This window comes from Sylvia atricapilla, chromosome 1, assembly GCF_009819655.1.
Source record: "Sylvia atricapilla isolate bSylAtr1 chromosome 1, bSylAtr1.pri, whole genome shotgun sequence".
Lineage (NCBI taxonomy): Eukaryota > Metazoa > Chordata > Aves > Passeriformes > Sylviidae > Sylvia > Sylvia atricapilla.
The window spans coordinates 42,388,812-42,413,236 of record NC_089140.1 but is presented as its reverse complement, the minus strand read 5'-3'; the positions used below and the strand labels follow the sequence as shown (position 1 = coordinate 42,413,236).

Below are 24,425 nucleotides of genomic sequence, written 5' to 3'. Positions count from 1 at the left end.
TTACATGCCATGCTGCCATGAGACCTGTTTAATGTCTTTCACAGTGTCTGATGATAGCGAGTGGCTTTTCCATGCCTTGCGCAATTATTCTGCTACGTGCTCAGGAAATGTGTGTCCCAGGATTCCAGGAATGTCTGTTTCCAGGATGTACCTGTTGGTTTTGTAACATGCAAATATCTCTTAGCTGGTTTTGTAACTTGTTGAAGTTATGAGCCAGTGAAATTAGAGAGTGAATGGCTTTACACTACAGAAACCCAAAGCAGAGCTCCAGCATGTGTAAATCAGTGTAGCTCCTCTGAGTCAGATTCAGTCAGGAGCTGGGTCAATTTATTCTAGGTGAGGAGCCCTTGTAACTGGAGACATAACCCCCAAATGGCCTGTAATAAGACACCATCCTGCTTTTTCTCTCTTAAAGTGTGCTAGCACTGCATCCTTGCAGATGATTGCATGTTATGCCACGTGCCGGCCCTTCGCATACAGCAATGGGCACTGATGTTCATCATCACAAGTATTGCATGAGGTGAGAAGGAAAATACCACAGCAAGAACTTGGCACCATTTTAGTCTCATCTGAGCCTTGCTTTGGATACTGGGAGTGCTGCAGAGGCTCTGCCTGCCCACTTTGTGCGGGCACGAACAGCAGCCTTTGATTCCGGGGTGGCACCAGTTCCTGCCCTTTGCTGTGGCTTTGAGACACAAAGGGCATTGTAAGTGCCTGGCTGCAGTTCTTAAGAATACCAGCACTTTGGGCTCTTGGAGCAGCTGCATCCTTATCCCCGGCATCTGAAAACCACTTGTATTATTAAAGTGGCAGATTTCAGAACTGGCATTTCCCCACAACCACAGGTATTTAAAAAATTTACAAAACAAAATGGCACACTGGGATGGTTCTTACAGGTCCTGCATAGCACTTAGGCAGGAGACAAACAAATACCAGAACTCTATGCAACATGAGCCTTGGATGTGATTCTTCCTCGGTCTCTGGCAGGATACAGCCACTGTGCTAAAAGAAACATGAAAACTTTTCCAGAAACATTGCTCTTGAAACTTTTCATGGCCTTGTACACAAAATGCTGCAAGACTCATAACCTATTTAAGGTTGGTGATGCAGAGTGCAAAATAGTTGTCCCCAGGAAGCAGCTGGCTGATGAAAGTTCCAGTGGTGTGAATAACCAGCACAATTACAGGGAAAGGCAGCTGTCTTGAACAAACTGTTAATGGGACACTGAGCCTTTAACTGCTAGATCAAAGTGCAAATGTCTCCCAGAGCAGCACTGACTCACGTTATTTGATGTCCTACGGGAAACGTGCTGGTAAGGCTCATTCCAGCTCCTTAACTCATCAGAAGCATTGAAACTGAAGGAGCTGAAGCCTCCAACCAACTGAGACGCTTCTGTTGGTCCTACCAGAATTGTATCTACTACACCTTTGGAAACCTGACCTTACTTGTCTCTGCCACAAGGGCCACCACTGCCACTCACACAGACTGTCTCAATTTTTGGCCAAGAACAGAAACAGCATGAAAACGAAAATCCCATTTTAGCACTCATGTCAATTATTTATTCATGAATGCTGATTTATTCATCAAGATGTCTGCCTTCAGCTGTGATTTAACAGCTTTGCTAAACATGGGTTTCATTTAAGTAACAAGGAACTTCACTCTGGTCCTTCATCTATCTAATAAGGGCCAGCAGGGGTCCTTATTTAATAAGGACTGCAAATGGACCAATCTGAATTCCGGCTTTAATAGACAAAATTAATAGCAAAGATTAATTTCCTCCACTGCAGGAATGAGCATTAGGATGAGCATTATGAGGAAGTCAGACTAAATTATTGTAATTTCTAAGCCTTAATATCTATTTAGGTAGTCATTTTGCAATAACAAACAATTAGATCTATGCAAAAGGCTGATAATGAATAGGAAAAGTAAGTGTTCTGTGGACCTTCCTGGACCAGCAATGTCTATCACCTGGTTGCACGAGACTGTGTGGAACCTGAGTCAAAGAGCCCAATTGGCTCTCCCAGTTCTGTATTTTTACTGAATATAAAGTTATTCATTTATTTTTCAGAGAAGATAAATTATAGGTATCCCAAATTCAGGAGGAAGGAAAAAAAAAAAACAAAAAAAAACAAAAAAAACCACCTTTCTACAGTTACCCAACCATGAATCATCACCAGGACTTTGCACAGAGTGACAGCTACATGGTGCATGAAGGCTCTCTGTAATGCTGGATATGGTACAGCAGGTCTGAACTGTGATATGAATTCTTAGTCTAAGCAAATTCACTCAGTAAAATGGGAAGCTCCGACACAGAGCTGCTCCCACACATTTGAGCAGGCTCAGTAAGGATATTTGATACAAATGGTATAGACAGCCGTCAATGTACCTAGGAAGTTCATTAAGACCCAACAGGAAAGAGAAAGCAGCAAGGTCATCTGATTGTGATCAAGTCACCACAAGCCTGAGCTCTGGTAAAAGTACAGCTTTAGCGCACAGTAATTATAACTCTCTAGTAAAGTTCTGCTTCTCAACTGCAGTGTTCTATGAGCTGAGCGGGGCTCAGATCAGAAGCAAGACTGTCCATGCCACCTCTTACTAACACTGCTGAGCTGAAGGACAAAACAACCAGCCCCAGCTCTGACACAGCCTCCCTGCTGGCATCCACACTTCCCTCACATCTCCTGGTGTGGTGTTGCCAAGCTCCCTCACTAAAGGGACAAGATTAATCAGTTTAAATGGTCCCAAAAAAGTTATGAAGTGTCCAGAGAACCAACTGAACATGCAGAGTGGCTGGGTAGAGAGGATGTGGGGGATAACAAGAAACCACCGTGACCTCTTATGCCAGCCAAAGAAGACATCACCCACAACCAAGCTTGTCAAAAAAACCTGTAGCTCTGTCACACAGAAATATGTGAAAACACCCACAGCCACATACTGCTCTACTTTTCCCCATCTAGAGGTTGTTTATTAACAAATATTTCCACAAGCCTGGGGGAATGACACTGGGATAAAACAAAGTATGCACTGGCAGTGAATATGCACCATGGTTTGCTGAATGCTTGCCTGACTTTTTAAGTGCCAATGTTTTTCTTCTTAAATTTTTTTTTTCTTCAAAGCCTGGCATACCACCATGACAGCTTTATAGTGAAACTATAGTCCAACATGCTGACATCAACTAACAAGGCATAGCAACAACCCAGCCCTTTCACATACTTTACGAGTACAATGTGTTAGTGTTAAGCAATATTTGAAGAAATACTAGGAAAAATAATTCCCAGGAAGACCTGGATTCTGACTTCATGCAGGCAAAGAAATATATAAATCCTAATGATAAATCCTAATGACATTGCTGGTGGTTCACCTAGTCAGGGAGCAGTTGTAAGTATAAGCAATAGTCCCTGAAAGACCATCCTCGTTCCTTTCAGTTAATTTGCTCTACTGTTATGCTGGCAAGTGTTGTTTGGTAGCACTAAGCAGTACAATAGGGCAAGAGGTTTGCTTATTTTGCATCTAGTGAAGATAAAGAAGTAAAAAAAGAAAAGCTCTGCTAATAATAACTTGTATTACAAAGGGCTGAGGTGTACAGTGAGCCACACTAAAGCCCAAAAGCATGGCATGTTGACACTATCAAAAGTCTGCATGTTTCACAAAGAAAACATCACTTAATCTCTAAAAATGGACAGATTAAAGGTTCAGCAAAATCTCTACAGACATACAGTCCATCACTACTTTCCAATGTTCAGGTCTTATGCAATTCACTCAGCTTCCCCCACTCCCCTTTGCCTTATTCAGGGATGGAAATGTTCTGCTGGCTTGTGTGCTGTAGCAGCTGCTCCTCTTGACATTTCAGCTGCAGGCTGGGATACAGACCCTGAGAGCTAGTTCTAATGAAATAGCTAATATCACCCTTCCTCTCATTTCCCAATATTTCATGTGAATCAGAAATTCTAATTTAGGCAATCATTTATCTGAGAAGTCTTCCTAGGTTAGTGGAGATTCAAAAATAGTTTGAAACAGCAACAACAAAATCAAGGGTGCTTCAGGCTTTCATTTTCTTCCAACAACTTCTGTGGCTTATTAGAAGAAAGTAGATGCTATTTCTACCAGGTATCCCGCAAGGAAATTCAGTCTATTAGTTATCAGCTCCCACTCTTTTGATGAGTGCTCAAGTAAATAGAATAAGATACAGAAAGTTAATCATAGAATCATAAAATATCCTGAGTAAAGGTAAAGGACCCATAAAAATCATTGAGTCCAACTGCTGGTGCTGCACAGGATACCCCAAGAGTCACCATCTGCCTGTCCAAATGCTTCTTCAGCTCTGTCAGGCTTGACCTGTGACCTGCTCACCTCTTGTGACCACTTCTGTGGGGAGCCTGTTCCAGTGCTCAACCACCCTCTGGGTAAAAAGCTTTTTTTTTAATATTCAACCTAAACCTACCCTGACACATCTTCATGCTACTGGTCACAACAAAGAAGAGATCAGTGTCTCCCACTCCTCTTTCCCTCACAAGGAAATTGTAACTGCAATGAGGTCTTCCCTCAGTATCCTCTTCTCCAGGCTGAACTAAGTGCCCTCATCCACTTGGCATATGTCTTCTCTAGGTTCTTCACCATCTTTGTAGGTCTACTTTGGACACTATAATAGCTTTATATTTTTTCTTATATTGCAATGCTCAAAATTTGTACACAGTGTTCGAGGTGAGGCCATACCACTTCAGAGCAGAGTGGGACAATCAACTCCTTCAACCAGCTAAATTCTAGTGCTGAGAATATGTGGACATGACACAACAAGAGAGTGTGATTTTGACCCACAGGGTGCATTTGTAGCTCAAAAAGTATATGGGAGAAAGTATCTTTACAGAAATTATTAAGATTGTATTCCATGACAGAACATTCAAGACGCAATTTATGATAAAAAGGGCTTTTTCTTGGCAGGCCATTTCTCTGATGGGCCTGCAAAAGCTGCTTTAAGAGTGTTTCAATCACCACCAGGGATCACTGAAGGCTCTGTAAAGAAAGCCTCCATTTGTTCCCATCACACTGCAAATACACAGCCCATGAAAACGTTTGGGTTTTTTCAAGATCCACTGAGACTGCTGGCTAACAAAATCATCAGCATCACACTGAGCAAATTTGATAAAATAAGAAGAAAACCGAGTGTCAGTCAATGAGATCTGGGAGCAGAGATATCTATCTCGAATTACCCTTTCTGTGCTTCTGCCCATTACCTGAAGAAATGTGGGACATCTGGGAAGCAGGAATTGCAGATGTAGTCAGTTACCCTCTCAGCTGTGACAGATTTAGTTTCAGTTCTGCTTGTATTGCTCAGTAATTTCTTTAGGGAAAGGTGTATCTCAGGAACAATTAATTGAAAAAATGGTAATTAATTGACATATACACCGCATTTCAGCAGTAGAAAATGTTTATTCCTGGCACTGGAAAGAGACAAGAGTCTCCTCATCCCAAGTCACTTTACAGCTCCATTAATCACCTGTGTTTGTTCCAATGCAGAATGTGCTTACTGCAAATGCTTTGTTTCATGCCTGCATACATTTCCATGCCCTGACTCCTGCATAGCCTCCAGGAAACTCCTCAGTGCAGGCAAATTTCTGCATGCAGTTCACAGAAGCACTCAGCCATGCTGCTTGGCCAGCTCCATCAGTATCATCATGAAGCACACTGATACTGCTTTTTATACATGTATATTTTTCAGATTCCAGGAACGGCTTTACCATCATTAACCAACTAAACAGAGTATGTAATTTAGAATGTTTCTCCACAAATGCCACCCTGGTGGAAGCTTATTGCTGGATTGCCATGGACCTGTTTCCAAGGTTACATCTGTATTGGCCTGTTTCTGTATGCTGATGTCTTGTACCCACATATCAAAACAGGGTCTAGGAAATACCTGCCCTGGAGATGCACTGGGTTACCATAATTCAGGAGTGCCAGCAGTGAATTTACACTGGGAATCCCCCAAATAGAAGTAAGGTACAGCCTGTTGATCCTACAGCCCCCCCTCCAAACACTCTCTCTGTCAGCTTCCTCCCTGAAACCTGCATTTCCCTCAAGATCTAGTATTGATTCCTCAAACTTAGCCCAGAGATTATAAATATCCCTAATCTCCCACATTCCAGTTAGCATTTTGTGAGAAAAACTGAGGAAATTCAGCAACACAGCTAGTTTTTACACAGCATCCTAAAACAGCTCATTAAAAGCAAATAAACAAGAGAGCTCCCCAAACCCCAACTCCTTCTGAAATGCAGCTTCCCTCCATCTAATTGTGTCCCACTTCCTTGTGGGACACAAGTCCTTGTGGCAAGAAAGGCAAACAGGCAGCTCAAGGGGTACCCTCATGCTTTAGCTTTCTTGTGCATCTCCTTCAGACTTCACCCAGGAGACCTTTTAAACCCTCTTTTATCACCTCTTTAACATTGTTGAGTTGATGGCAAGTTGCCAGTGCTCCTGGAAAAAAGGATACTAGTTTGTATTCAGAGATAATGTAGTCAATGGAACAAAACCCATTATGCCATTCAGCAGCAGCAGCAGCAATCCAAAAAATCTTCACATTTGGGAGTTATCAGGAGACACCGCAGCTGTAAACCCTGCAGTGTACACATAAGTGCTTGCCTGTCATCTAAGATTTTAGGGACCAGCCTCCAAGTAGATACACAATTTCCTGTCCCTATTCCTGATCAGCAATCACTAATGAAATCTCTTTTGGATTTTTGCCAAGAGTAAAACAATAGGGTGCTTGAGAACTTCAGCTTGAGGTGTGAGTTACCGTACCTCCTCTGCCTAGCCAAATCCTGTAAGAGGGCTGGGGGAGTACAATCAGAATTTAGTGTATGTGCTGAGAAGAAAGATGCACATCTTTTTCCTTAATCCCAACATACTTTATTGTCCCACTGGGGAGGATGGAACTATGGAGATACCATTGCAACTATCAGCTGAAGCTAAGAGATCAGTTCTGACAGCAGCATGGAGTGTGTCGTGAGCTTATGAATGCACCGACCCCAAAGTCACAAACTCACCTCAAAAATTTTGTTGTTCTCTTTAAATGTCAGGTTTCACTCTGCTGGACACCAGCAATTATATGATCCCACAAAATAGTCAGAGCTTGTGCTGGAAAATGTGTGGTATGAAGGTGCATTTGGAACATTAGGAAAAAGTTCTTCACCCAGAGGGAGGTCTGTCACTGGAATGAGCTTCCCAGGGCACCAAGCCTGCCAGAATTCAGGGAGTGTCTGAACGATTGTCTTGGTTTGCGAAGACAGATGTCTGCCAGGGAAAGCTGGGGCTTCCCTTGGAATGGAGAATGTAAACCCTCTCCCTCCAAATAATTATAATTTTGCAATTAAGGGGCTTTCAGGCAAAGATATGGGAAGGAATAACAGTTCTTTACTAGGAATATTAAAAAATACAAATGTAGCAGTACAAAAAAAACCGAGCAAACAAAAAAAATCCTAGAAACACTGACAGAGTCAGAATACAACCTGGCACCCTGTTGGTCAGGGTGTTGGGAGCAATTTAAAATAAATCCTCCTGGAGTAACAGATGTGGTAGTGTTGGAGTAGAGATGATCCTGTAGAAGGGTCCAGTGGTGGCGAGATGGATCCAGTCTTCCTCTGGGAATCAAGTGGGAAACAGGCTGTCTTGGTGTTCTGAATCCCAGGTTTTTTCCAGGTAGGAGTACTTGCCTCCTCCCACTGGGTGGAGCATCTCACAATGGGATGATGTAATTTTATCAGGCATGCAGTGAGCCCTAATGGCCCATTAACAGCAGATATCCCCCGAGGGCAGATGGGTGTAGAAGAGATAAAGAAACACTGCTCCACCTGGTTTTAACAGCTGGCCCATCCACAGAAAGACACCAGCCCCCTCCCCCCCGGAGTTGTGAGGAATGGGTTATACAAGAGATAAAGAAAACACCTCCCCAACCAGTTTCAACAGATGGCAAATACAAGACACACTTTTGGTTACATATTGCGACCCAAGACAATAATGCTTTCAGCCATACTGTTTAGTTTTAGGTAGCACTATGAGAAACAGGGAGCTGGACTCTATAATCCTTATGGATCCAATCCAACTTGAGATATTCTATGATTCTATGATTCTGTATCAGACAATCAATAAACAGGGTCTCCCCAGCATTTTCAGAAGTAGGAGAAACTTCAAAAATGTCAAGAGGGCAAAAGAAGTAGTAAAACATAACATCTGTTTCTCTAATATTAGCTTTGTTTTTTATCAGACTTGCCACAAAAATAAAGGCATGAAGGAAAACAGGTAGGCTAAATATAAGTAAAATCCTCTAAATTGAGAAAGATGGGGTTTTTTGAGAAACAGAAAATAAAAGATGTTTTACGCTTTGAGAATCCTGAAAGATATTACTATATAAACCAACTACACACTATGAATATAATTTGTTATTATATTGTTTCAATAAATGTTTTTGCCCATGCTCTTTTAAATCTAACTATAAAGGATTTTTTTAAAATGCAATCAACACATATTCCATTGCACTTGTATGCTAGCAGAATGCCTCTCAGTTTTACCACGAATTTCCCATAGAACAAAAGTCTGAATTTGCAATTGTCTGAAGTGACTGCCTGTTTTTGACACACACTTCCTTCATAGTCAGCTGGTGTAAACCAGTCATCATGGAAATCTGAAATTCGCCACAGAACAAGATTTTGTGCACTGAGGGGAATGTTCCATGACTAACAAGGGATAATTTTTTAAATCTGAATTTATTTTCAAAATGAAGTGGCTTTTGACTTCTTCGTTTAGATTTGGGAATGAACACTGTATTGGAGTGTGCATCTCCTGTGTGTACCACTTGAAACTGCAGAGATACAACAGCTCCCCTGTGGAGATCAAAACCAAAGGTCAGTTTGCCTAATGTTGGGATTTGGGCCAGGCCTTCTCTATGTTTTTCTCTCTCTCCCAATATCACTCCTGTATCAGTGCCAGGAATTAGGATATTCATCTTCTCTAGGTAAACAACAGTTTATAAAATGGAGACTATAATTGCACAGAAGCAGCTATGATATGCCTTGGGATCAGTGAATACCTCCTAACTGAGCTTCAGTGAAAGCGGCAGTTCTGGCATTATTTTTATTCACCTTGTGGAAAATTATTGGAGCATATTTCATATAATTAGGATCAAGAATGGATTTGGCATCACTTCCAGCAAATGCCCCTGAACACTAATCTGGTTTATTTGGCATCACTGATGAAGCTTCTCTTGTGGGGAATACAATGACAACAATTAACCTGGCAATACAGAACAGAAATGGGAAGCGAGAAATTGTCTTGTCTTTTATCCACATACAGGATGAAGTGTGGCCTCGTTCAGCAACAAAGCAGTGCCTTGAATTTTTTTTTTTTTTTTTTTTCCCCCCATCTTGAGATGCCCTAAGGAATCTTTCATTTTTTCCCCATCTATCTGAAAAATCTACATTTCTCATGCTGCTCAAGAGAATACTAACAAGCAGACCTACTGAAAGTGTTTGTAGCTCGATGTATTGGATTGAACTGGGTATTGTCGAATGACCAAAAGACTTTTTCTCTTTCTTGAGTTAGACCAATATTGACTTTCAACAGTTGCCAGTTCAGAGCAAGAAATCAATAGCAGGATTTGGGCAAGGTCTTTAGGTTACTGCATCAGGGTGTACTTTTATTTTTATTTTTTTTTTCTTTTTAATAATTGCATACAGTCCATACATACTCCAGCTTTTAGTGAGTTCTGTTTGTTCCTTCTCAGTGAGTGTTCTGGACAACTCAAAAAAACCCCTCTTTTTTATCTTCTTAATCCACTCATTATGAATTCAGCACTGACAATACATTTTAAGATTTCCAGGTCAGGTAAAGTGACAATTCATCCACCCGTAGCTTTCCTTTCCTTTGATCTAGTCCTCAGGCTAGAGGCCACAGTGAGGCTTGGGAAAACTGGTTTTCCAAAGTTTCTTTTCAGGGAGAATATCTGGAAGAAGAAACTTCCACTAGAAGCAGGAAAAAGAGGTTAGGTATTAACCTGGGATCTTAAATACAGCAAAGCTTGAGAGACTTACAGAGATTTACACAGAGAAACATGACAAGAAAGAGGAAGAGTAGAATGATTTGGTTTAGCTGCTGAGCCAGCTGAGAAAGGGATGAGAAGAACTCTGAGGGGAGATGTGAGAGAGGAGGATCTTGTGTACTCAGGGAACCTTAGACTTAACCCCAAAGAACACCATAAAGAAGTGACAAAATTTAAACAAGAAAATATGTAGAGTTGTTTATTGGCATTATGCAGGATTTGGGTTTTTTTTCCTAGAGCAGCATATTTCTTTTGCCAGATATAAGACCTAAGAGCAAAATAAATTTCTTGTCCAGATTCATATTCTGTCATGGCAATAGGAAATACCATCCAGGCAAGCATGTTCATTTTATTTAGGAATAGTCAGAAAACCATGCCTATTTCCTCTCTTCCTGGTGGCTGAAAAGGTGAGATGAGAAGCCTCTAGCACTTGCAGCTCTGGGGATTAGGCAGGAGCTTGCTTAAGCTGCTGAACAGCACAAGGAGGGAAGCTGTGGGGCTGGGATACATGATTTCTGCAAAAAGTCCCAATTCTTTTACTGAAAAGACAGAGAGAGACTATGGTCAAGCAGTGTGTGAGAGACTGAGGAACAGTCAAGTGATGTGATGTGCTTCTGTGTAGAGCACCTGAGGAAACTCCTCTAAGCTCAGTGTAGTGGGGCCCAGGTGTAAAACCCTGGTGAGAGCCATAGTAGTGTTTATGGCAAGCAGCTGGAGATTGCAGGACTGTATTTCAGTCATGTTTTAAAAAATCTTTACAAACACAACAGATTTGGGGAATGCTGTCAGGTCTAGCCCCATCCTTTCTGAAATCCTTGAAAAACAGAGGAGACTCACAGCCTGTCCTGATCATTAACAACCCCCTCCCCACAGCCCCCAAACAGCCTCAAGCAAATGCCAAAACTGAGAGGTACTCACAGAAAATGTCCTTCCATTATCCTGAACCGCAATCTGTGCTCTATCCTCTTCTTTGACAGCAGAAAGGGGATGCAGTAAATCCTGTGCAAGCTGTTCACATCAAAACCAGCAGATGATCTTGTAAAATTGCTCCTCCTGGTAAAATACCTTGTTTAGTAAGAGAGCAGCTGCATACTGCTCCTGGATTGATTGTAGATGTAGCCCAAAGATGAAAGAGTTGCAGCAATTTAGCTGTGAAGCAACAAGTAACTGACTTGCAATAGGCGAAGTCTAGTATGGGTAAAAAACATACTGTAACAACATTCCTGCCAGACAAAAATTAGAAACTTCCTAGAAAATGCTGATTTGTGATGTGCAAGACAAACCCAGCTAGAGCCTCCATGCGCAAACCAAGAAAAGGCAGGTACACATGTTCCATGAGGAGTGGAAATGACTATTTTTCCTAAGCAAATAGCTTACTTTTGCCAGGTGTAATTTTTGCCAAGCCATTTCATCATGAACTCGGTCCTCCAGCAACAATCTGTGAGGTTTTCAACACCTCACCAGCCTTGTTGCCAGGTGAGCCAGAGAAAAGAGATGGGTTTATTGCCAACACAGCTGAACTACCATGGCCTATTTTCCCTATTCTGTTCCTCACAAAAGATAATTTACAAAGCAGAGAGGAGCAAAGGGTAGGACAAATGACACTATACACAGGGGATAATTTCCTTGCTCTGGAAATGCTTGGTGTGGAAAGAGTGGCAAATCTTTCAGACCAGAGAGCTGCCACCATCATCAGGGGACTGAGCAGTGCCCTGCAGCTGTGGCTGGTCCCCATCCCTTGTTGTGTGTGTTCCCTGGTTTTATTCATGCTGCTGCTCTTGGAAAGTGGTACACATCATAGTGCTGCCCCAGACCTTACCCTGTGCATGAGATAATCTGGCTTACTTTTCAGCAGTTTTTGTTAAAAAATTTATTTTTATGCACACATACCATTGCATTCCATTTTTAAATTTAGAGGCTCTTAAATCCATCCTTAACTCAAAAGTGTTGGATACCCAACCTTCTGGCACCTCATTTTAAAAGTTCTGGCCTGAATGTTTTGTGTCCTCTCTTGAGCCAGACATTGCACAGCCCCTAAACAGTGACAGACAATGAATAAATTGCATATGTTTCATGAACAGAAAATGGGATGTTACCCTTAACCATGAATTTTCTTCTCACCTCTTCTAAAAATCTTTGTAATAGCAATTAGCACAGCTTAAATGTGTACTGTACATTTTCACAAGGTTTTGACACAAATCTATTTACCTCACACTACACCAGAATTAGCAAAATAGCAATGTTCCCTGTCAGCACAAAGAGAAGTGAAAGATAATAAATCACTGACTTGTAAACTGCATCCAAGAATCAATAAAATGTAAATGGCTACAACACAGAAGGTAGAAATACATTAAATATGAATGATAAGAAAGAGTAATAAGACTAGAAAGCGATAAGGCTGTGTATTTCTTTACATGAGACAGAAGTGATGAAGAATGTTTCTGGACTGGTAAAAGGAGAGAAGCTCTTTTCAAACAAAATGGTATCTGACCATGTAACTCTGTCCACTACCCCTCTAATGAGGATAAAACATATCATACGAATGTCAACAAACTTTTACAAACTTTACACATCACTGGTTACAAATGAAAATGTAATGCTGCCTACACGTGTTCTAGCTCTTATCTCTCCTCTAGGGGAAAGCATTAAATCCTCAGCCTGCCATGGAAAATGTAGCATTCAGACATCTGTGACCAGTATGTGTAAAGAAGAGAAGATAAGATGCATATCAAGCCTACATCTGTGACAGGGGTCTCAGAGTCTCTAGAGATGGATGAATGAGTGCATATAAAGACTGACTGAAAATCTCCTAATTAAACCTTTGCTTTCCCCAGAAGTATTTGCTCTCTATGGAGTATTTTCTGTTTTGAAAGAAAAGCTCACCAAACAGATTTTGGACAATATCCTCAATATCCAGTGCTTACCCACACACACACAAACACAGAGAGGCTCTCTTCTTTTAAGAAATAAATAGCCTTCTCTTGAGCAAAGATACTTTGTATACTTTAAAGACTCCCTGGAGAAAGCTCAGCCTGCTCACCTACTGTGCAAGGTAAGAGGTAAGCTGTTAATGGCTGTAGGATGACACTGGATATATGGGCTGTGAGACAGATTCGGATCTTTGAAGAATAACTGGTTCTGAACAATAGGAGATAAATAAATCGGAACAAAGCCACAGGTAGATGCTTGGATGAACAGTGGCCTGCCAGTCAGAGCTGGTCATTAGCCCATACTGGCAGTGTAGGTGAGATGAATAAGGTAGAGCTTCAACTTCAAACTTCCAGGCAAGGCTCTTGAGTTTTACAACTAGGAGTATAACAGCTTTGTATGGTCAGCAATTCATCTTACTGCTTTAGAAATTCAAGAATAAAAAATGCAAATGCACCTTTCATGTGTTGATTACTTAGGGATGTACAAAACCATGAACAGTGGCAGTAATGAAATGTCTCCTGGGTGCCTCTGAACACCACAGGAGGACACAGGCGAGGTTCCCTAGGAAACCAGAGATGCACTCCAAAGCATGTGCAAGTTTGGCCAGCTGACAGTCACCCACTTGTGTTCTGAACATCACTGCTAGAAGGTATGTGATTCAACTCTGAGTGTAGTTGGAAGGACTAATTGTGGAAAGCCTAGAGGAGGTTGGGATAGATTTATTTCTGGTTGCATAAATATTCAGATCTCTAAAAGAAAGAAAATGCTGATTGCTAGCTATCCAAAATGAGGGGGAGAGAAGGGTGAATAACACCTTCAATTAATCTAAATATTGATCTTAGTCCCAGACTCTGCTGGCCTAAATTCCACCTAAATCCTTGTGCCTACTGTTTTCTATTGGCTGGGAACCCAAAGACTTCAGAGTAATTATTCCGGAGATGTGAGTGAGGCTTAGAGCCCAGAGCTGCCAGTGCTCAACACTAAATACTCAGATTTATGTGGAATCTAGTCCTGGCAAAACTGGGCACTGGGATTCCACGTACCTCCAAGGTGCTTATGAAGGAAGATGTCTGCAGACCCAATGCTTGACCTTGCTTCTTCCAACCTCTAGACAAAATATCAGTTATAGCATCTCTTGGGAAATGCAGTATAGCACCTCTCCTAAGCTCTGCTCTCTTTCTGCATCCCAGCACCTTCAACACCTCATTGGGTTTGCTCAGAAGAGAGTTAAGGCCATAGGTACAGGTGACCCACAGTGGGAATGTGAAGAGAAGAGAAAAAAACAAAAACTTTTGCCCTCCTTGGTCAGATGATTCCTAATGCTTTGCAGATCCTTCATCCCTTACTACTAGAAGACCCTTTTACAAGGGCAGAAGAGTGGAACTTCTCACACTACTATGGAAGACATGACATGACTGAATTTCTTTCCAGTTGCATTTCTCTGACTCCCTTAGAACAAGCCCTGGTATCTACCAAAGAGTAGAAAGCAGTCACAAAGATTTCAAAATCCCCGAGTCCTTCCCAATGATCTGTGGATCAAATGTCCTTAATATCAAATATTTGAGGATTGGGATGTTTGGAGAGGAAAGAGTCTGTCACACATGAACATTCTTTCTATGGATTGAAGAAGCACTGTTGTTCCCGAGCTCCCCTTCCCTGGTGTGAGATAGAGCAGACAGGTGTGGCTGTAACTCCAGCACAAGTAATAAATACATTTAGCTGCTAGATTAGCATAATTGCTTGCCTAGTCAGCTAGCATGCAAAGTGCACAAACAAGTATCATAACAGTTTTATTACATGTACATGCTTGCATTTCCTTGAGACGTGATAAAACAAACAGATGGGTAATTTTAGAACAAGCAGTCAAAAAACCTAAAAAATGCAATGAGTAATTTAAAACAAATGTTAAGAAAACTGTGTCTTTAAGGAATCTTCTGCAAGGTCTTCTCCAATTATATTTTAGCAATGTGAAAGATATGAGGACAAAATATATTGCTGGTCACAAAAACTTACATTTAGGTAGCTTTTTGTTCCATTATGAAATATGTTTTGTTTTGTTCCATTATGAAATATACTTCACTGCAGTCATTTATACTCTTCAGTGTGAAAGGTGTGATTTGATCTGGAAATATTTTGTATGGGTGATTGCTTGAGAAATGTCCCCACCCTTTTCTTCGTTCAAACAACAGATAAGGAATGAGCCTCTTATTTCTCAAGTAGAATATTTAGTTCTTGCTGCTAATATTGCACAGTGCCTTTTGAAGAGCTTAAATATCAGCGAGTTATAACTGTTCTAAATACATTTCTAACAACCCACTAAAATTTCACAAGTATTACATGAGCTAGCTAACAAGTTTGTTAGTCAAAACAAATAAGCTCAAACATCTTTGGGGTTACACCAAGATGCACTCAGCTATTAAACGAAGTAAAATCAGCTGTTGGAGTTTGCTCCTTTTACAAATGGCCCATTGTGTGTGTTTCAGGGAACAGTGGGAGCAGTGAGCAAGACATGAATGAAGTAGTCTGTCAAATCCTCCGTTTGATTTATAATAATGGGGTTGCATTGACATGAGAACAAAATACAGCAAAGCATATGTTCACTATGAGTAATACAGACTCATTTATATATTACAGGAGTAATAAATAAATAGTCTTGATCATTTTCAAAAATAGTCCTACAATGAACATGGTTATAATGCCATGGGACAAATTCTGCTTCACAAGCAGTGATTAAACAGACAAAAAAATATTAACCCTGTGTTTTTTTCTCCATGGGTTTCCAGCACTTAGACTGATGGAGGGAGTTGAAATGGTACACATTTTCCTGTTGTGGATCTAAAGAAAACCTAATCCTGGCCTTCCTTTGGAACAGAGAACAAGAACAACAGTGGCTTCATGACATAACTTGCTCTGTTTCAGTCCTCAAAGAATCTGGTCCCTTAATCCTCAGTCGGATGTTGGCAGGAAAGGGCTGGGTAGGACTTCAAGAAAACGTTGACACAGTTTCAGAGATGTCAGCAACAAATCCAACTCAGCTATAAAACAGTTACTGTGGGAAACCAGAGAAATACATGCACTTCTCTTGAAGACTGGCAATGCTTCCACATGAATGTTCTAATTAGGAATCATGACATCCTATTTCTGTTTTTAATACCCTAGTTGTAAATGGACAACAAATGTTATTTATGAGCGATTGAGCAAGAGAAAGTCATTGTTTAAACATGGAAATGGAATTTAAAGTTCTGCATTTAATTATGTTTGGGGTTGATTTTCATTTGCAGCTAAACCTGGATATTTTTTAAAAGATGTGGCTCCAATATTGTTTCTTTTTTGTAAAATGGGAAGAATGTTAACGAACGTATCCAAGCTGCCTTTAACAGCATGAAAATTGTCAAAAACACAGTAAATCTCCTAGTTGTTCAAATAATGATGCATTGTATGAACATGGTTATTTTGTGTTGTGGTTCTAACCACTACATTACGTGACAGCTCTTACAAACCATAAGTTTCTGAAGTCTCATTTCTATTCCTTTTCTTCCCTTTTTTTTCAGTGAAAATGGCTCCTTACTTATCTCTCCCAGAGACCTCAATTTGTGCACCTATTCAGTGTCAGAAGCAAAGTCATTATAAGAAAACTGCTTTTTTTTTTCCCGCTTCCAGCCTGAATTGAGAAGTTCTAAACATTTGCCAGAAACTTTGTAAATCAGAAATCTGATAAATTAAATGCACAGCATACTTCTCAGACCACCTAGAGAAAAGGAAGACTACAAAGAGAAAGGAAGACTGAGCGAAAGTAAAAAAAAAAAAACAGAAGGAAAATAGGACTGCTGACTGAACTCTAAGGCAGAGGCCAAAGTGAAGTTGAGGTGCAGGTGGATACAACTTCTGCAACATCGCTAGCAAAGCCCAGGCCAAGGCTGGAGCTGTGAATTCTTGGGAATGTAGAGCTTCTATGCGCTAAACCTGGAAAGCTGCTATGTCCTTCAGTCTTCATTCCAGGGTGTGAGTTTAACCACACAACTTTAACCATTGGCCTTTACTGCACTGGCAGAGGTCATTTTGATTACATTTATTGAGTGCTGAGAGCAGATGTGTAAGTATTAGATATGGCATTCATCAGAATTTAAAAAAAAAAAAATCAAACAAAACCCCCTAACCCAAATACTTTGTTGACGTGGATTTTTGAAATGCTCCATTTCAAAATGAAAATGTTATACTTATGAAAATGGCAATACTATCCTTTTAGATGAACATCAGTTATTCCAAAGAAACACATTCTGCCGTGTAAAACATGATTACTGCTGTTCCATGACTACAATTGCCCTCGAAGGTGCAATTCTCAAGCTTTCCTTCCAAGAAATTGGTTATTTTTAAATCCATGGCATTACACGGTTGTACAGGTCTTCAGCTACAAGTCTCCACATCACATCTTGTTATTTCCTACAGTGCACTGCATGCAATTAAGTTTAAATCAGGGGTATGTACTACCATGGACCCTTCCGTAGGTAATGTGTGTTTGAACATAGCTGAAAGTAAGCAACAATTATAACATTGTAAAAAGCTTTTAAATATTTGCTTTTTAGGACATGATAGTCCTGTTTCCTCCATTAAAGAGGCAGGGTGGAATATAGGTCATATCCTAGCCATTAGCACTTACGCCTCAGTAGCAAACAACTGGGGTTAAGTAATCTGTCACATGATCAGAATTCTAATTTTGATTTTAATGCAATAATTGTGTGCTTTTTCCCTGTAGCAGTGCACATATGGCTGATTTTCTACACTTTCTACCACATTTAGGGTATTCAAGCCCCATACTTTATAGAGAGTTTAAAAGAATTCTTTCTGCCATTCATACCTCTCCTTCTTCCTCCCAGGTTTATGCTGCTTTCTTTAATATTCTACCCTGGCAAGGTGATTGGGGGTTTTGGGAATCCAGTTCAGACAAAGTCTTCCCCAGCCAGCGTGACACCTGCACAAGGAAACCTGGCACTTTACCCCACACAAAGGCCTCCCAACCTTTCCCAGAACAGAGAATGACAAAGACTACTCCTGAGTTAGGCTCTTGACCATTATAAAGAAACACGTTGGCACTAAGGGATTTTTTCTCTATAACTGCCTCAGTTTTTCCTATCCTGGCTTTTCTAGAAGAGTTACTAGGAATCCCTAAATAACTTGGGCCAAGCCCAAAACCATTAAGTGAAAAAGAATGCAAGGCACCAGAGTTAGAACCACTCCTAACTTTACTATGTTTAATTAGTTTATCACTTAAAACACTAATGGCATGTCCACAGACTTTGTGACTCTGCCTTTCCTTCCAGATTGACACATTTTTAGCCTTTCTGACTAAGGCATTATTAGTCCATGTCATACCTTACTTCATTCATCATTTCTATGCCTGATGTTCTTTTAATGTCCTGTTCCTTTTTGAGTGAAGTAGGAGCTTTTGAACTCTGTCATCAACTCACCAGAATGAGATGTGGGACAAAGGTATCATACGAAGGGCAAAGTTTCTGCATGGTTTCTGTGCTAGTCAGGGCCCAAAGAGGCTGCATGCTTGATCTCAGCCTTGTATTTTTTTCTCCTTGCTTGGCTAAGTCAGCTTGGGCCAAATCCCAGTTTTCCTGTCAGTCCAAGGGTGCCCTGTATCACTGTCCCTGCTATTTGTGTCACCAGATGGGATAAGTTGCTTTGACTAAAAAGCAAATGAGGAGTTAGGGGACACAAAGTGTGCTTCCTTCACAGCAGGCAGCAACTCTAATTGTCCTTAGCACCAGTTGAAAACACTACTCTCCACCCATTGCAGGAAGCACACACCTTCTTCCTCAGCAGCACTAGAGTAACCATGGCCTTGCTTTGTGTTTCCTCCTCTGTAGTAAAGGCTGTGGGTGGGTGTTTGTGCCCCCCTTCCTTCCTAGAAGAAGTAGGGAGAGACCTTTTGGAAAGGCCTGCAGCTGCATTGTAAAGCAACTATGTGGTGGTGGAAAAGCACAATATTCCAGATGCGGTCTGAGCACCAAATAGAGGATGGTAATTGCTTCCCACCTATCCTGCTGATAGGGTGCTGTTAGCTTTCATCACTGGCTTGGGCTTACCCCGGCTGTCCCCTAGGCCCTTCTCCGCAGAGTCATACCCTGCACGGAGTTAGTCTGTCCCAGATACTGTTTGTCCTGGTTGAATTTCATGAGGTTCTTGTCATACCATTCCTTCAGCCTGAGTCCCTCTGAGTGGCAGCTCTATCCTTGACCATATTGGCTCTCCCACTAATTTGCTGTCATGCACAAACCTGATGAAAGGGCACTGTGTCACCTCCTGTAGGCGTTCTTACAGACATTAAACAGGTCAGGTCCCAGGACAAATCCCTACACTACTCCACTTCCTACTCGCCTCCAGAGAGAGTATAGCCCTTTAAGTGCTGGCCTCTGAGTCCTATCATCCAGTTTTTTACCCATGTGGTTGGCCATCTATCTAGCCCACAATGTGTTAATTTGGATACAAGACAGTAGACTATGTCAAAAGCATTGTAAAATCAAGGTAAATAATATCCTCTGCTCTTCCTCATCTACAAATCCAGTCATTTTACTATAGAAGGCAATCAGGTTGGTGAGGCACACTGGCTGCTCCTGATCTCCTCCTCCTTCCCGTGTTGAGAAAAGCGTTCCAAGAGAACATGGAATTCCACATGAACTGCAGTGAGACTGATCAGCTAAGAGATTCCCTTTGGGCTTTTTTTTCAAGAGTCATTGGAAGACATGCCAATGGTCGTGGAGATTCCAGTCTCCACTGTCTTTCAAAGATAAAAGCACAGTCTTGCAGTGAAACCAGACAGCTCCCTCAACAGCTTGGATACAGCTCTATTGATCCCATGGGTGTTTATGGGTCAAATTCTCCCATGTAATCCTTAACTTGACCCTCACCCGTTTCTGGTTCTCCTCCATGAATTCTAAGCACAGAGATCTGTGAGACCTTGATGCTATGCCTGAGGCAACAGTGGCTCTGGGTGCCACAACCTCATCTGTTTCCACTGCCAGATCATTTGCCCCGTTCAGGAACAAGACCACATTTCCTGTTTTCAGTATTCTACTCTGGGAGTTGTAGCAGAAGCTCTTCTTGTTGCCCTTGGGATCATTTGCAAATCTTAAATACAGCTTTGACCTCAGAAAAAATTTGATTTCTTTGGATATTTCCAGCAGTTTCAGCATCAGCCCAGAAACCTGAGTTACCTCTCCTGATCATGGAAATGTACAGATCTGAATGTCCTCCATAAGCTGCAGTATAAATTGTACTCTTCTATATCTGTCCAAAGGCAGCTGCTTTGTTCTGCTTTGTCAGGGAAGCTGTTAATAATTTAATAATGAAAGGGAACTAATGAGGCCTATGGATTTGAGCCTCATGCTCCGATTATCCAGTGTCTAATGAAGTGTGAATTTTGACTGAAGCTTTTTCCACCCTGAGGGGAAAAAGCCACTCTCATCCATGCAGATTCTCCTGTGACTAATGAAGGGTGAGCTCACACTGCAGCTTTTTGCTGTACAAGGAGTACAGGTAAGGTTACTGTTCACTGCATAGGCCTAGTTTCATGACACTTACGAAAACATGTAATTCTGGAAATATCTATCCCTTTAATTCAGATTTGACCAGTGGGTTTGGGAATTACTAAGGAGAATGGACATAGTCACAAAGGCTGGTACAAAGTCAGTATTAAAGCCTCAAGCATTTTGAAACATCCCAACATTTTCTTGCACTACTTTGCACTTCAAACATGTCTCATGGGAAAGGTGCAAAATAATTTACACTAAGTATTAGACTAATTTTTGAAACAGGTGAACTGCAATGATTCATCTTTTAAAGAACCTATCCCTTCTCAGATCCTGTAGACTTACAATTGCACATGTGTTTATACACTCCAGACTTTTGACAGATGGCTTACACTTTCTGTATCTTATCTAAAACAAGGTCATTTCTAATGTCAGCCAGTAGGTATTCTGTAAAAACCAATATTATCTACCATTTTCTTCCTGTAGTAGCTTTTGCTTGGATTTAGCAAGGAGGAATGCCATGAGCAATCCCTCAAACAGATGCATGAGGCTGTTGCTGTCACCTTCCCTAGACAAATACATTCAGGCCAATGACTGACAGGAGAGGTGTGTTTTGCTGTGGCACAGCTATTATGAATTAGCTGTCCTGTTTTATAACTGACGTGGGGACCGAGGCATGACACTTTTATTGCTGGGTAAACCAGGCGAGGCCAACCAAAAGCAGGGCTGACCTCCCTCAGCTACCTCGCTGCAGCTTGTGGGATTTTACAGGCATGTAGCTATCACATTCATTACGTTTTCACTGTAGAAAAACTCTCACAAAATCAAAGCAAGGCCCTGTGCCACTGAAGACAAAGCCCAGTTTAAGTGACTGTACATGTGACAGGAGGGTATTGGTCTCACCCCAGAAGTATGTGATCTAGTGTAAACAGTGATAAAGCTACCTGAAAACAGGCAATCCCATCCCACTACAGACTGTCAGACTCCTTCCCTGTTGTCTCCACTTAAGTGCAGCATGTTTTCTTGGCCCTCTTCTTGGTCTCACACATACTCATCTATAAAGACTCATCCCATTGAGTAAAAGAGCTGTTGTATTGCACAAGTGACCCTAAGTACCGTATCTCAAAATAGCTATGTTGCAGGTGAGAATTTTCTTTCTTTTTCCTGCAAATATATGGTTTCCCACACACCTGTTCTCCCACATTAGCAAACATACGGAAAAGTTGAGTACATCTGAGCACAATATCCTGCATGGCAGTGCAATAGATGATAATGTGATTTCTAGCTGATATAAAAAAATCCTTTATGCCAAAACATTTTGCAAAGGAAGACTTAGTGGCACTGAACTGAATCATCATTTGATCTTTGTGAGATGCGCCTTCTTCAACATGTCAATGAAAAACAACTGGAAATATGTAATTATTATTAACTAGAGAGACAGAATTTAAGTTTTACAACACGATAAGCATGAGGCATCACCTGATCACAGCAGGCTCAGAAATCCAAGTGGTGCGTATCACACGCTTGTGCAAACTCAAACTTGAGACATCAGTGATAATCAGGCAGACACGGGTGATGGGCTGATTATTGCAATCTCCTACATCAAATCCATCTTGTAAATTCAGCAATCAGTTGTGTTTTATTGGTGCCTGAACGGTGTAAGAGTGGAAAATCAAGCCTGATTGGAGTGGAGAATTTAAACCACAGAGTGGTCTAAATTATGACCAAATCACGAAATTCTCATTCTTGTAGGAGGCAGTGATCAGACTAAACATATCCGGAAATCTTAATGTATTTTTTACTTTATTTCTCTTTTGAAACCTTAATCCTTATGTCCTTTTCATTACATATGATCATATTATTTCAGTTTAGTCATTCCCTGAACTGTATTTTCTGGCGTAGTGTATTCAAAAAGATTCGTTTCATGCTAAGAAATTCCAGGTTAATTCAAAAGCCTCTGCTGTACATAAGCTATTAACAAAAGAATGATATCCAAATTTTGTCAAAGCATGGGAAAAATGAAAAGCATTTCTCAATCATTCTCTTAAAATTAGGCTTAGCTGTGTAATGAGGTTTTGAATTCTCTCTCCATATATCTTGAGTGGCCATTTCTATTTGAAAAAAAAAACTTTTCAAAGTGCCGTTTTCAAGTCTTTTAATTCCCTGGCCATTCAAAGATTTCCCTTCCTTGATCTTCAGAGAAGATTCTTGCATTATTTCTGATGCTCCGAGCAACCGCTTCGCTCATCCCTTCTTAGCACCTCCTTAGCCCGAACTCTCCTGTAGCGCAACCACTCGGGGTGTTTCCCTCGCCTTCGCTGCCCGAACAGCTGGGTGCGTGCGGGGAAACTGCTCTGCCAGGTGTATGTGTACAGGGAAACCCTGAAACCCCTGCCGGGCTCGTTCTTCGGCCTGTTTTCTCCTACTAGCTTCAGTGCTATCCTTTTCTTTCACCTTCCTTGCTCCCTAGGTGACCTCCTCCATCCATCGTGCTCCCACGCTTCCCAGCAGAGGGGAATCCAAGAGCAGCGTGCCTTGCTGGCCTCACACCATCGCTACCCAAGCGAGCTGCCCAGGGCACAGGGGGCACCAGTGGTGCTCGGGGAGGTGGCGGAGTCACCGTCCCTGGAGGTGTTTGAGGGAAGACTGGACGCGGCACTCAGTGCCATGGTCTCGTTAACACACTACTGCCGGGTCACGGGTTGGACTCGACGATCTCAGAAGTCTTTTCCAATCTAATTGATTCCATGCTCACTATACTCTCATTTACACGCTGTTATTTCTACCCAGGAATCAAAGGCGTGGCTTTCACGACTTTAAGCAGTTCTCCAGCCCAGCGTCCGCGCCAGAGGGACAGGCAGCCGCCAATTCGCCGCCACGCAGGTGGCGGACGCGCGGGCTTCTTCACCCTCTCCTCAGACCTTCAGCGCTTCCCCCTCCGATTATTTTTCCCGTTTCTAAGGCGAGCTGCTCAGGTCCTCCACGAAACCCAAACCCAGGGCGGACCGAACCGGGCGCTCCCACACGCTCCGCTCCCCTCAGGCGCCCCGTCCCCTGCCCGTCCCCCGCCGCCATTGGCCCCCGCCGTGACTGCGCTGGGCGCGCGGCCTCCCCTCCCTCCCCGCCGCGCGGCGCAGGCGCGGCTGCGCGCGGGCGTGCGTTGGCCCCGCCCCGCCCCTCGCGGCCCCGCGCGAGCCGCGGCCGTTGTTGTCAGTCGCGACTCGGAGGCGCAGCGGGAGCGGCCGCAGCGCCGGGTCCTGTCCGAGCGCAGCGCGGGCGAGGGGCGCGAGCCGCCGCAGCCCCGCCGACCTTCCCTGCTGGGCTCTTGGACCCTCGGCGTCTCCTCCTGTGACCCTTCTTCTCTCCCCGCGGCGCTCCCCGTCCCCTCCGCCGCTCCCGAGGGCAGTCGCAGCGGGCGCTGCCCATGCAGGGGGCGGCGCGGGGCGCGGCGCCCCGAGGAGACGCCGCCGCTGCCGCCGCTGCGGGCAGTAAGTTGCCGGCGGGGTTGGGCCGCGTTCGGCTCGGGTTGGGCCGGTGGGGTGTGGTGGGTTCCTTCCTCCCCCTCCCTGCGCCTTCCCGTTCCTCCCGGAGCCGGCCGAGCCCAATGGCGGCCTCGGCCCGGGGGGAGGAGGAGGCGGTGAGGGGACGTTTCCCGGCCGCCGCCGAAGGTCGGTGTGTCGGTGCCGGCGGGGCGGCAGGGGAGGGCTTGGGGAAGGGAGGGGAGAAGCGGTTGTTTCTGCGGGCACGGCGGACTCCCGGGATGCGGGTGTCCGTGCGGGATCGGCGAGGGTCCCGGAATGCGGGTGTTCCCGCGGGGACGATGGGCTCCCCGGACGCGGGTGTTCCTGCGGGAGCAGCGGGCTGCCGAGGATGCG

General features: G+C 42.9%; 1 protein-coding gene across 3 annotated transcripts in view; it reads left to right on the top strand.

Moving 5' to 3' along the window:
• Positions 1-23,738: 23,738 nt before the first annotated feature.
• The window catches only part of SNRK (SNF related kinase), a 39,981-nt gene continuing 39,294 nt past the window's right edge, over positions 23,739-24,425 (top strand). For 2 of the 3 annotated variants that reach the window (XM_066320403.1, XM_066320394.1), the window contains exon 1: positions 23,739-24,038. The gene's annotated coding sequence lies outside the window, so the exon portion shown is untranslated. The remainder of the gene's footprint in view (positions 24,039-24,425) is intronic. The other variant, XM_066320411.1, reaches the window with a different exon arrangement.